The sequence below is a fragment of the Thalassophryne amazonica genome, chromosome 13 (genome assembly GCF_902500255.1).
Source record: "Thalassophryne amazonica chromosome 13, fThaAma1.1, whole genome shotgun sequence".
Taxonomy (NCBI): Eukaryota; Metazoa; Chordata; class Actinopteri; order Batrachoidiformes; family Batrachoididae; genus Thalassophryne; species Thalassophryne amazonica.
In genome coordinates this window covers 48,793,060-48,804,238 of record NC_047115.1, presented here as the reverse complement: position 1 = coordinate 48,804,238, position 11,179 = coordinate 48,793,060, and the positions used below count along the sequence as shown (strand labels likewise).

The window sequence follows — 11,179 nt, the reverse complement described above, 5'->3', positions numbered from 1 at the left end:
AAGACAGGACACCAAGCAGGGGCCAATTCTTCTGCACATGCTTTTATGAGCATTGCAGAGATGCCATCTGGACTGGTGGATTTTTTTGTAGACACCTTCTTAAAGATATATATATATATATATATATATATATATATATATATATATATATATATATATATATATATATATATATATATATATATATAGTGAAACAATGTCATACTATTTCCAAATAGAGTAATGGTATGTGACTACCCCAGGTTTCTTTTCAGCACTGTAGCCAGGCTGACAAAGAGTCAGAGCTCTGTTGAGCCGAGTATTCCTTTAACTTTAACTAGTAATGACTTCATGACTTTCTTTGCTAATAAAATTTTAACTATTAGAGAAAAAATTACTCATAACCATCCCAAAGACGTATCGTTATCTTTGGCTGCTCTCAGTGATGCCGGTATTTGGTTAGACTCTTTCTCTCAGATTGTTCTGTCTGAGTTATTTTCATTAGTTACTTCATCCAAACCATCAACATGTCTATTAGACCCCATTCCTACCAGGCTGCTCAAGGAAGCCCTACCATTATTTAATGCTTCGATCTTAAATATGATCAATCTATCTTTATTAGTTGGCTATGTACCACAGGCTTTTAAGGTGGCAGTAATTAAACCATTACTTAAAAAGCCATCACTTGACCCAGCTATCTTAGCTAATTATAGGCCAATCTCCAACCTTCCTTTTCTCTCAAAAATTCTTGAAAGGGTAGTTGTAAAACAGCTAACTGATCATCTGCAGAGGAATGGTCTATTTGAAGAGTTTCAGTCAGGTTTTAGAATTCATCATAGTACAGAAACAGCATTAGTGAAGGTTACAAATGATCTTCTTATGGCCTCAGACAGTGGACTCATCTCTGTGCTTGTTCTGTTAGACCTCAGTGCTGTTTTTGATACTGTTGACCATAAAATTGTATTACAGAGATTAAAGCATGCCATAGGTATTAAAGGCACTGCACTGCGGTGGTTTGAATCATATTTATCTAATAGATTACAATTTGTTCATGTAAATGGGGAATCTTCTTCACAGACTAAGGTTAATTATGGAGTTCCACAAGGTTCTGTGCTAGGACCAATTTTATTCACTTTATACATGCTTCCCTTAGGCAGTATTATTAGACGGCATTGCTTAAATTTTCATTGTTACGCAGATGATACCCAGCTTTATCTATCCATGAAGCCAGAGGACACACACCAATTAGCTAAACTGCAGGATTGTCTTACAGACATAAGGACATGGATGACCTCTAATTTCTTGCTTTTAAACTCAGATAAAACTGAAGTTATTGTACTTGGCCCCACAAATCTTAGAAACATGGTGTCTAACCAGATCCTTACTCTGGATGGCATTACCCTGACCTCTAGTAATACTGTGAGAAATTTTGGAGTCATTTTTGATCAGGATATGTCATTCAAAGCGCATATTAAACAAATATGTAAGACTGCTTTTTTGCATTTACGCAATATCTCTAAAATTAGAAAGGTCTTGTCTCAGAGTGATGCTGAAAAACTAATTCATGCATTTATTTCCTCTAGGCTGGACTATTGTAATTCATTATTATCAGGTTGTCCTAAAAGTTCCCTGAAAAGCCTTCAGTTAATTCAAAATGCTGCAGCTAGAGTACTGACGGGGACTAGAAGGAGAGAGCATATCTCACCCATATTGGCCTCTCTTCATTGGCTTCCTGTTAATTCTAGAATAGAATTTAAAATTCTTCTTCTTACTTATAAGGTTTTGAATAATCAGGTCCCATCTTATTTTAGGGACCTCATAGTACCATATCACCCCAATAGAGCGCTTCGCTCTCCGACTGCAGGCTTACTTGTAGTTCCTAGGGTTTGTAAGAGTAGAATGGGAGGCAGAGCCTTCAGCTTTCAGGCTCCTCTCCTGTGGAACCAGCTCCCAATTCGGATCAGGGAGACAGACACCCTCTCTACTTTTAAGATTAGGCTTAAAACTTTCCTTTTTGCTAAAGCTTATAGTTAGGGCTGGATCAGGTGACCCTGAACCATCCCTTAGTTATGCTGCTATAGACTTAGACTGCTGGGGGGTTCCCATGATGCACTGAGTGTTTCTTTCTCTTTTTGCTCTGTATGCACCACTCTGCATTTAATCATTAGTGATTGATCTCTGCTCTCCTCCACAGCATGTCTTTTTCCTGGTTCTCTCCCTCAGCCCCAACCAGTCCCAGCAGAAGACTGCCCCTCCCTGAGCCTGGTTCTGCTGGAGGTTTCTTCCTGTTAAAAGGGAGTTTTTCCTTCCCACTGTCGCCAAGTGCTTGCTCACAGGGGGTCGTTTTGACCATTGGGGTTTTTACGTAATTATTGTATGGCCTTGCCTTACAATATAAAGTGCCTTGGGGCAACTGTTTGTTGTGATTTGGCACTATATAAATAAAACTGATTGATTGATTGATTGATTGACTAATATTGGCATTGTCCAAGTGTGTACGTGTGAAATCTTGAAACCAGCTTGTGTGCTGATTGTGTTCTTTGTCACTCTGTGTATCCTTTTAGCCATTACCATATCTGTTCATCACATGGGGGATCTCCACCAGAAGCTCATTACCACCAGAGTAAGCCTTGATAAGAGTAATGGGAAACTAAATATTTTAAGAGGAATGATACCCAATATTTAAAGTTTTAATCAGTTGTGTATGTATGGCCAGATAATTCAATGGGAGATAAAATTAGTGTTTTCCAACTTTTTCACTAAAACATTCTCTAAATGGCCTTTCTACTGCTCCCATATATTTTAAATATAGAATTCCAAATAGAAAATAAGAAACCATTATTGTTAATGTAAATTAATTTTAAATGAATAGGGCAATATTTTGCTCTTAAGAAGGAAATTACTTATTAGTCTGTAAATTCAATGTGTAAATGGTGGGATTAAATTTATCCTTACACATGTTAATAAATGTTTATTCACTATTGCTTATTTCCATTCAAATAGTTCTCTTTTAGACCATCCATCCATCTGTCTTTTTCATCTTATCTTGTCAAGAGTTGTAGGAGGGATTGGAGCCCAACCTAGTATACATTTGGAAACAAGTGAGGCATGACAGCTTAGTCAAATAATAACACACAGGGAAGCAATAAATACAGTGCATCTGGAAAGTATTCACATTGCTTCACTTTTTCCCACATTATATGTTACAGCCTTATTCCAAAATGGAGTAAATTAATTTTTCCCCTCAAAATTCTACTCACACCTTAAAATGTCAATGTAAAAAAGTTGTTTTTTTTTTTCTTGCCATGTGCCTTTTACGGTAGTTGGCCACTACCTTACAGGCCTGATTGGCGGATTGCTGCAGAGATGGTTGTCTTTCTGGAAGGTTCTCCTCTCTTCACAGAGGAATGCTGGTACTCTGACAGAGTTGACAACCGGTTTCTTAGTCACCTCCCTCACTAAGGATCCTTCTACCCCGATCAGTCAGTTTAGACAGGACGGGTCCTCTAGGAAGAGCCCTGTTGGATCAGAACTTCTTCCATTTACAGATGGAGGCCACTGTGCTCACTGGGACCTTCAAATCAGCAGAAATGTTTCTGTGCCCTTCCACACATTTGTGTCTTGAGACAATCCTGTCTCTGAGGTCTACAGACAATTCCTTTGACTTCATGCTTGTTTTGTGCTCTAATATGCACTGTTAACTGTGGGACTTTAGATGTAGACAGGTGTGTGCCTTTCAAAATCATGCCCATTCAACTGAATTTTCCCCAGGTGGACTCCAATTAAGCTGTAGAAACATCTCAAGGATGATCAATGGATAAAGGAGGCACCTAAGCTCAGTTTTGTGCTTCATGGTATCAGGCATGGCACAAACCAGATGGACACAAATGCAAGCTCAAGAGACTGATAAAGTTCAGATGGTTTAATAACAGGCAGGGGTTTGGTACAGAGGCGGTCCAGCAGTGAGCCAAAGGTAGCAAAAAGGCAAGAGGCTGAGGCGTGGTACAATAAACAGGCACAGGTAAAAAAAAAAAAAAAGACGGTGTATGGGCGATCAGAGGCAAGGCATAGTCAAGGTCAAAAAACGAGGCAGAGTCAAAATACATACAGGCAAAAAACAAAGCAAGGAACAAGGCTGGAAAGTGTACAAAGACAATCTGGCAGTGAGCTGTGAGACTGTGAGGGCTTAAATAACTGGTGGTGTAATTAGTGAAACAAGATGCAGGTGGTAGTGAAAGTTCTGGAAGGGGGCGTGACGAGTGAAGAAAGGTATGCAAGGGGCAAGATAGTGAAGGCAGGAAAACAGAGTGGAATGATGAAAGAGACAAAGACACGTGAGCAGAGGTGGATGAAAACACAGAGCAAAACGAGTCATAGTGAGAGACGAAGACACAAGAGCTGGTACAGGGGCAAACAAAGAAGATGGCGCAAAAACAGAAACCATGGACAGAATAAAATGCAACTCTAACCGAGACAGAGCATGAACACGAGAACTGAAAACAAAACCTGACATTAAATCATAACTGAAATCACAAATGAGATGAGCCAAAATAAACTACTGATAAACAGAATAAACAAACCCGATGACTACAGAATAATGCAATTAATGAAACAAGATAACTGATAAACAGAAAATGCAATAAATAACAAATGGAACATAATCAGATAAGAAACACTGAAGATAAATAATAACAAAACTCTGTGACTAAAGCATAATATGATAAATATGATAAACAGAATGAAACTAAGACTAAAGCAACTGAAAGACCAAGAGTGAAAGCAAATAATAAACAATAAAGCAAAACTAAATATGTGACAAAGAAAAGATACACAGAGACTAAAAGAAACAAAACCAATCATAACCTGAACACGACAATGATAAGACATGACACAGGCGCTCAGAACACGGAAAAAAGTCCAGAACCATAACAGCTGGCCCCAAAAGGGCCAGACCATGACACATGGCAAGGGTATACTTATGTACATATGATTTCTTAGGGGTCTTTTTATTTTTAATAAATTTGTAAAAATTGAAGAAAAAAAAAGAAGCTTTTTCACATTGTTATATGGGGTATTGTGTGTAGGATTTTGAGGGAAAAATGAATTTCATCAATTTTGTAATAAGGCTGTAACATATCAAAATGTGTAAAAAAAATGAAGTGTTGTGAATACTTTCCAGATGCACTGTAACCCTTTCTTTTTGCAGCCACTTTCTAATCCATTCACTTAAAACTGCACGTTTGAATTGTGAAAAGAAGTTAGCTGCTCTTGAGTAGAGGGAAAATATGCAAACTGCACAAGGGAAGGTTTGTATCTGACTCTTTTCTCACTGTGAGGCAGTCATACGAACCACTGCATAACGCATCATATGACAAGCATAATTTAAATTGCATATTCCTCAGTTCCGTTCAGTCAAATCATATTGACTCTCCTCTTTGGTAGGAGCACTAAAATGTTCATTCAGTCTGGGTCCTTTATCACGTCCAGTAAGAAATTTCGTGGCAATATGTATTTTCATGTCCTTTTCAGTACTGAATAAACTGTACTTATCTCAGATAAATCAGTAATGAGTTGCAAAAATTTAGCTGTAAAATTTCATTTTGAAATGTGTTAATATTGTCATAGCAAAACATTTTCATGTCATTTTCATATCACTGGTGCAACATGTTGACGTACAAACCACCATACCAACTGCCCAGGTTCCTGATGAGCCTCTGCTAGTGGTGTGCATCTCTCCCTTATGAAACAATTCAATATGTATCTAGACACATTGACTACGGTACAATTGAGGCACAATGTATTTTATTATGGAGCAATTTAATTCAGTCACATTTGGTGCAGTTCAATGCAGTCTGATATATTTGAGTTTAATCTGAAAATATTTTTTCCATGATAAATGAAAATGTGACATTGCTTACCTTCAAATACATAAAAAAAAAGACCATCTTCAGATTTTTGCTACTGTGTTGTAGCTCAGTCGCACTGGTTAAGTTTGCACTTTGTCCACCACTGGGGGCAGCACCACAAACATTAACAAAAAGCACAGAAGATCAGAAAAATAAGTTAACTTTTTTAAAGCCTGTAAGTAAGTAAAGTTTATTTATATAGCACCTTTCAAGAAACCATCACAAAGTGCTTCACAGTAAGATTAAGGAGAAAAAAAAGCAACAACACTAAGTAGAAGCAATCCTGAGCAGATGGGTCTTGAGGTTCTCTTTAAAAGCTCCAACAGAGTCTACAGATTGTAGATAGAAAGGCAGTGAATTCCATAGCTTTGGAGCTACCACTCCAAATGCGTAGTCTCCCTTGGTTTTCAGCCTTGACCTCAACACAACCAGCAAATTCTGGTCTGTGGACCTCAGGGACCTGCTTGGAGCATAAGGGTGTAGGAGTTCACTGATGTAGGGTAGCGCCTGACCATGCAGAGCTCTGAAAGTTATCACCAATACCTTAAACTGCAACCTAAATTGAATGGGGAGCCAGTGCAGGGAGGACAAAATTGGTGTTATGTGGGACCTCTTGGAAGACCTAGTAAGCACCCTTGCAGCCGCATTCTGGACTGTTTGCAAGCGGTCCAGAGAGGACTTGTTGAGGTTAAAGAACAGGGAGTTCCAGGCAGTGGTGTAGTCTACGTGGAACGCAGGTAGACGCCGTCTACTCACCTAAAATGACCAGGAATTTCTGTCTACCCACTTCAAATTGCCCATGGGAACGTGACGGTGTAAATAAAATAAGCGCTTATTGACTGTAATTTTATTTTCTCCCTTTAAAAGACAGCGATCAGGCGTCCATCACTGCAGAGTGCACCGTATATCCCACCCCCGCTCGCTCTGCTAGATAAAAGTTTTAATTGGCTCATAGAGAGATGGGGCGGGGCTACCAGCTAATCAGCGCGAAAGCCGCACACAAACAAGAAGAATGCTGGAAGTATTGATGGTGATTATTACCCGAAAAATGAAAAGAAAACAGGCCTCGGTTTTAGATTGTTTTTTTTTTCCAAAACGTCCACCTGCTGCTTCAGGGCCGATTGATGAAGTTTGCACCCTGAGTGGAGGAGATAAACCTGGCGCTGTCTGCATTTCTGGTAAGTGGGCTAGCCTACGACAGCTAGTTTTGTATTTGTTCACTATGCTAATGGGCCTTTCACACTGAATACGTCAGACGCGTCAAAAATGGTCTAAAAAGCATTATTTTCAATGAGACGCGTTTCTTTTTAGATGCTGATGGGAACGTGCATTGCCGCTTGTCGGCAGGCTGACGTAGACAAAGTTCAAGCCAATCCAGCTTTCTGAGCCGTGACGTACCTTTGCATTGTCCAATAGGAACGACGCGTCGGGCAAAACACGGAAGACTAGTGGCAGAAACAGAAACCACTGATCTGTAAAAAATGGATCGGTGTAGAAATAAACCACTGATCTGTACAAAACAAACGTGTCACAGGACTGCTCATTTATGGAGCAGTTTTATGAAGAAAAATCCTTGGAAATGTTTTTTGTTGTTGTTTGTTACCTCAGAATTTCTGATTACTGTTAAAAAAGTTTAAAACACGTAATTAAAATAGCTAAATAAATCAATAAATGGTTCTTTAGAAACATTTCATCTATAAATTAAAACCACCTGTTATTTCAGATTAGATAATTTCTTGTTTAACATAAGGAACCTCGGACATTTATTTTTAGACAAAATAACATAGAAATTTGTACATTTTTTTTTAAGTCTGGTAGATTATTTATATCTCATTTCAACCAGAAAAACAGACACTGTAACTAAATACAAATGTTTATTATAAATGCAACAGGAAATAATTTAACAATGACTGCAGTGATTGTAAAGTGTGGATTTCTGTGACATAAACCTCTTGATGAATTTTTTTTAATGATCATTTCAACTTGTAATTTTGACAAAATATGTAATTGCCTTTAATGTTGTTATCAGGACAGAGTCATTTCTAAAATATGAATTTGAGCACAATAAGTGGAGAGCTTCTACTTGTGCAAATGTCTTTTGACTTTGATTCGTGGACATTTTTAATGATCCGTGATTTATTGTTAAAAAATAAAATGAAACAGCTTTTTAAAAAATAATAGAGTTTTGCCGGTAATCTACAGATGTCTCTTGAGCTTGAGTCCCATTGGCTGCTGGATAGTGTAGTTTTAAAATGACTGGAATTGGTAAGTGGCATACTCCCAGCTTCTGGTGGGCGTCCACTGAAGCTGACATCCGGGAGTATATCCAGGCCTGCACCACCTGCGCCAGGGGCAAGCCCGACCATTCGAAGGCCCAAGGTCTGTTGCAACCGCTCCCGGTGCCTCATCGCCCCTGGTCCCACATCGGCCTGGATTTTGTCACGGCCCTCCCGCCGTCCCAGGGCATGATGACCATCTTCATGGTAGTGGACCATTTCTCCAAGGCGGCCCACTTCGTGGCCCTCCCGAAGCTCCCGACGGCCCAGGAGACTGCAAACCTCCTGGTTCACCACGTCGTGCGTCTGCATGGGATACCAACAGACATTGTCTTGGATCGTGGTCCTCAGCTCTCCTCCCAGGTCTGGAGGAGCTTCTGCAGAGAACTGGGGGCCAGCGTGAGCCTCTCGTCCGGGTATCACCCACAGACGAACGGACAGGCAGAGCGGGTCAACCAGGAACTGGAACAGGTCCTCCGCTGTGTTACATCTGCGCACCCGACGGTCTGGAGCAACCACCTGGCCTGGATCGAGTACGCACATAACAGCCAGGTGTCCTCTGCCACCGGCCTCTCCCCATTTGAAGTGTGTTTGGGGTACCAGCCCCCATTGTTTCCCGTGGTCGAGGGAGAGGTCGGTGTGCCCTTGGTCCAGGCCCACCTACGCAGATGCCGTCGGGTGTGGCGTTCCGCCCGTTCTGCCTTGTTGAAGGTCCGGACGAGGGCTAAGGCCCATGCAGACCGCCGGCGTTCCCCGGCCCCTGCATACCAGCCCGGGCAGGAGGTGTGGTTATCCACGAAGGACATTCCTCTCCAAGTGGACTCCCCAAAATTGAAGGACAGGTACATTGGCCCCTTCACAATCCTCAAAGTCCTCAGTCCGACCGCAGTGAAGCTTCGGCTCCCAGCTTCACTGCAGATCCACCCCGTGTTTCATGTTTCCAGGATCAAACCGCACCACACCTCACCCCTCTGTGCTCCCGGACCGGCGCTGCCTCCTGCCCGGATCATCGACGGGGAGCCCGTGTGGACAGTCCGCCGGCTCCTGGACGGTGGCCACCTGGGGACTTGGAACTTGGCGGCTCCAGTATTCTCCGGGTTCGGTGGCAGTGGAAATTGTGTGGGATCCGGCTCTTCTCTGGACGGACGTCTTCTATCCTCGAGCCTGCCCACACGTCACCTTAGTACATTTGAGTCTGTCCAAATTCTGTATTTGTCTGTATTTCGTTGTGCACACTTCACAACAGTAAAATGTTGTATTTTTGGCTCATCTATTGTCCGTTCATTTACGCCCCCTGTTGTGGGTCCGTGTCATTACACTTTCACAACACTAGCTGCTGTTTTAATGGAACTTAACGTATACTAATACTAGCTTGTTTATACTGGGTAGGTTTCCTTATGGATCACAAAGCCTACAGGTTCCAGTCCCCCGTCTGGACCTGATGATGGACTGTCAATTTCAACAGAGATTGTGGTAGGAGGCGTGAGGCTCTGCAGCCAGTGCATGCTCATGTAGACTGGTGTGTTCTGTTTTGTTTTTGTTTATGTGTCTAAACTGTCCACAAACAACATGGGGGCATGCGGATTATATGAAGGGTGAATCTTGCAGCTGCTGAATTTGACAGTACAGGCTCATATCCGATACTAAATAGAGGGAGGAAAAGTGAACTCTTGCAATATACTTAGTTGGGAGGCAATAATCTGCTCCTTATTATTGTTAAGAGAACTTTTCTTTCTTAATAAGAAGGAGTCACAGTCACTTTTTTTTTGAGTGACTGTGACTTAAAGATGTCTTATTTACTGTTAAACAATGCACAGTAGCTTGCATATGATACTTTTGGCTGGATTTAAACATTATTTATTCCTGGTTTATGACCTGATTAAATTTCTTTGTTAAATTAGGTTTTCAGATGCCAAAAAATAAATGTATTTGATCTTTGTATTTTTTAATCACTCTTTTAGATTTACTGTTGTATACTGTATTTTGCAATTGGTGCAAATTACTTACTTACATTCTGACACATTTCTCACATTTATAGTGGCAAATATAGAATATAAATGATCAGATGGAAAGTATAGATCTATTTGTTGTTATGGTGTTAAAAATGTTAATAACCGGGGCGCAATGCACGGGTTTGATGACGGGCAAAAAACACAGTCTACCCACTTCAAAAATGTAGACTACAAAACTGGTTCCAGGCATGAGGAAACAAAGGCATGTGCACTAAATAAATACAGTACTTTGGGAGTGATGGTCTTGTGCAGAGGTCTTCAACTCATTCCAGAATAGGCCAAGAGGGTGCAGATTTTCTTTGCAGCCACCCACTCCACCAGGTGATATCACTGATCAACATCACTCTGAGCAGATGGAAGCAGTTAATCAGTGAAATCACCTGGTGGAGTGGGTGTTGCAAAGAAAACATACACCCTTTCTGCCATTTCTGGAATGAGTTGAAGACCTCTGGTCTCGTGGTTAAGCAGTGGGCTTAAGACCGCAGGATCCTCGGTTCAACCCCCTGTCTGACAGAAAAAAATCACTAAGGGCTCTTGGGCAAGGCCCTTAATCCCTAAGTTGCTCCTGGTGTGTCATGAGCACCTTTCATGGCAACACCTTGACATCGGTGTGTGGGTGAATGCAGTGCAACCACAGTTTTTTTTTTTGTTTGTTTGTTTTTTTAACTGTGAAAAATTTTGTAACATCTTGAAAGTTATCAGTGACCTAAAATGTGAATTCCTTTTTCATGCTAAAAAAAAATGGATCATTCTCAGTTACAACCCCAATTCCAATGAAGTTTGGATATTGTGTAAAATGTAAATAAAAGCAGAATACATCCATCCATCCATTTCCTTCTGCTTTATCCGGAGTCGGGTCGCGGGGGCAGCAGCTCAAGCAAAGTCGCCCAGAACTCCCGATCCACACACACCTCCCCCAGCTCCTCCGGAGGAACCCCAAGACGTTCCCAAGCCAGCTGAGAGATGTAGTCCATCCAGCGTGTCCTGGGTCTTCCCCAGGGCCTCC

General features: G+C 41.1%; 1 long non-coding RNA gene across 1 annotated transcript; it reads left to right on the top strand.

The window, feature by feature from the left end:
* The first annotated feature begins 3,750 nt into the window (after positions 1-3,750).
* LOC117523966 lies at positions 3,751-6,244 on the top strand. Its single transcript, XR_004564656.1, has 3 exons — positions 3,751-3,833; positions 3,977-3,978; positions 6,232-6,244. It is a non-coding gene; the product is annotated as an uncharacterized LOC117523966 (long non-coding RNA).
* Positions 6,245-11,179: the final 4,935 nt, after the last annotated feature.